This window comes from Ictidomys tridecemlineatus, chromosome 6, assembly GCF_052094955.1.
Source record: "Ictidomys tridecemlineatus isolate mIctTri1 chromosome 6, mIctTri1.hap1, whole genome shotgun sequence".
Lineage (NCBI taxonomy): Eukaryota > Metazoa > Chordata > Mammalia > Rodentia > Sciuridae > Ictidomys > Ictidomys tridecemlineatus.
Window position 1 is genome coordinate 164,062,190 of NC_135482.1, and position 3,308 is coordinate 164,065,497.

Here is a 3,308-nt window from a genome sequence, read left to right on the forward strand (position 1 = left end):
ACTCTCTGAGGCTGTGCAGGTCCCAACTCAACTTCCAGGCCATGTAGGGACTTCAGAACAGGACAATCATACTGGTCACTCCCTACACCTCAGTGCTAGAAACTGCACTGAACCCTCAAGGCACTGGTGTCCTCCACCCATTGCTCTCTGGAGTCTTCTCTTCTCCCAGGATCCGGGGTCCTCCAAACCCTTGGATGCCACACAGTAGGTGGCCCTCGCTCTTCCCTCCACATGCAGGAGAGGCCCATGGAGCAAGTGCTCCTTGCATCTCCAATTGAAAGAAACTTTGTCTTTCTTCTGAAAGAGGGACTCTTTGCTGTTAATCTTCCTTGCATTTGTCCTGGGTTTTGGTTTTGGAAGATTCCCTTCTGGATTCCTGCATGTGGTCTCACTGGTTTTTGTTATATGCTTGTCCTGTTCTCTTTGATCCATCTCCAGCTTCTCCTCAGCAGATCGATCAGATTAATGACTACCTTCTATCAGAGTGATTTTTATCCACTACAGAGGATTCTGTCTCAGCAACTGAAAAGCAAGTTCTGATATTATAATTTAGAATTTACACTCTACATTCTTTTACAAATGCATTATTGTGGCCCTAGCTATCTCCATTCCTAATAGCCACAGCACAGATCTGGGCAAATGCAGAAGTTTGAGGAGTCTTGAGTCTCCTCTAAAATACATTCTATAAAACGACTCCTACAAATCATCTTCCCCTTCTTGCACTGTGAAGGGGAGTGACATTATATATAGGCACCCTCTGATTGGGGGGCAACCACTGAATGATTTTCTGTTTAGATACTCTTTAGAAAAGCCTGCTCTTCTCTGCTCTATTTACTTGGCAGTCTCTTGCTCTGTGATTACTGCCTGTATTGCATCATTCTCCCAGCGACAACAACAGAGGTTTTAGATGATCTGTCTCCTCTATTGTTGAAGTTTTGCTTGTTGGATGTCACCCATACCTGTGTATACACTCTCAAACCCCTACAGAGCTCTGAGAGGAGAGAAGGGAATGATTAAGTTTGCTTGGGGAATAAACACATTGGCAAGGGGCATTGAAGCTCTCACAGGAGGTGCCATTTGCACTAGGTTTAAAGAACAAATAGAATTTCATTATACGGGGGCATACCTTGGCACTTGTCCTGAGAGTGGCAGATTGTCGCGAGCACAAGAAAAGGAATGTGATAGAGGCCACGGAGCCCAAATGCTCATGATATGAGAAGGACAGAGGTGACATCTGCAGTTGAAACACATGACACTTGTAGAGGCATATCTATGGCAAGTGCCTCAACCTGGTTGTCGGAGTATAAAAAAAAATACACACCAGAAAGCCCTCAAAAATATGGATGAAAATGTAAAAAAGATTACCAAACTCAGAAACCAAGAGAGCCCTCTCTCCCTTTCAATTTCAAAACATCCTTTATTTATCAGACCTTTGAATAAGAATCACATACTCTGAAGAATAAAGACCCCGCCTCATTAAGTGTCATTTTAAGTTACTAATTGCTACCCGCACCCCCTGGCACTCAACGAAGAGAGGTGCCATTCATTCCCCTCAGCTGCCTATTGACGAAGAACACAAGCCTCTAAAAATAGAACCACCATCAAGAAGGATGCTTAGACCATCCCCAGGGGTTCCTTGGGCGTTAGAACTCCTGTCCTTTCCCACCTCCTCTGGCAAAATCACCTGAGTAAATAAAATCCCAAACAGTAGCGCCTCCAGAATAATGAAACACCAAGAGCTGAAGTATTTGATTTGGACAAACAAACACTTAACTCCACTTAGTTCTTTCTACCTCCAAATCCTCAAATTATGAAGAGTGAAAGCTTGCGTCCCCTAAGGAGGAGAGGAGAGAGCTATCAATGGCCCCTTGGACATTTCTGTCTCCTGATGGTCTCTTGGTGTTTTAGTGGTTAGTTTTGCCAAATTTAAATTTCCCCATTTGTGCAGGGTCTAGAGATGAGTGAGAAGCCCCCCCATCCCAGAGCAGGATCACTAGAAAGCCAGCAAGGAGGACGATTCTCAAATTGCAATGAATGTTTCAAGAGCTATCTAAACTTCACAGAAATGGGGATTATGACCCTGAGAAAGAGATTGACCACAAGAAATCACCTTCACTCCTGCTTTTAAAAACTCACATTGCCAATGAGGAGACCTGCACGCTCATTTTGGATCCCCGCTGTCTCAGCAGCGAGGAACTTGAGAAAGTCATGTGTTCAGAGGGCAAAGCTGCTCTCCTGACTGCTGCAGGTGGCATCTGCCACTCCAGGCAATCATTCTTCTGCAGCATTGGCACTGTCGTTTACACTGTGAAGTGTATCACACGCTTCATATTTTTCGTCTTGGAGTGTCCTTTTACTGTTTTATGGCCACGGACCTGTCTACCCCGGTAACTTCATACCTCCCGTTAAACCAAGAGATCAGCGACTCAACACTGACCTCCACTGGTTGACATGGAAATGCCTAGTCCCTCTCTCCAAACTGTGGCCATTCTCACAGGGCAGCAGGGAGCCCTGGGCACTTGAGATGGGGATGCTAGCGTGGCTCTATTGCTTGAAATTTGAAATGATTATTAATCCACCTTCTAGGGGGTGCATATTTAGATTCTGGGAAACTCTGATCCAACAGCAGGCTCTGAGACTTCAATATTGGTGTGCCTCTGTGTCCTCTTTTATTTACCACAAACCACCAAGATCATGTAGCAGCATTTTGCCTACAACAGATTTGGGAGTTCAAGGTGGAATTCATAGGGGTCTGAGAAATCGAGGTCACTCTGTTTCCATGGTAGTGTTACTAAGGGATACTCATTTGCCAACTGATTTATTATCACCTTTTAAATGCCTCAAACTACGATTGTGGTTATTGTAACCGCATTTTCAGTTGCCATGATAACCTCACCTACATTCTCAGCTTGTGCCAGGTGCCACATTGCTAATACCTTGGTGGGCCTCAGGAAAGTGGGCAAAGTTGGCCTGCTTGAATGAGTGCCATGTTATGGTTTGGATATAAGGTGTCCTCCGAAGGCTACTGTGTAAATGTTCAGAGCTAAAAATGATTCAGTGATGAGAGCTGTAACCTAACCAGTGGATTAATCCATTTGATGGATTAATAATTTGTATTGGGTGATAACTACAGGAAGGCAGAGTGTGGCTAGAGGAAGTAGGTCATTAGGGGAGTGCACTTGAGGATTATATCTTGTTCCCGTGACTTATCTCCCCTCTTCCTGGCTGTCCTGAGCAGTTTTCCTCCACCACGCCCTTCTGCCATGATGTGCTACCTCACTGGACCCAGAGAATGGAATTGGCCGACC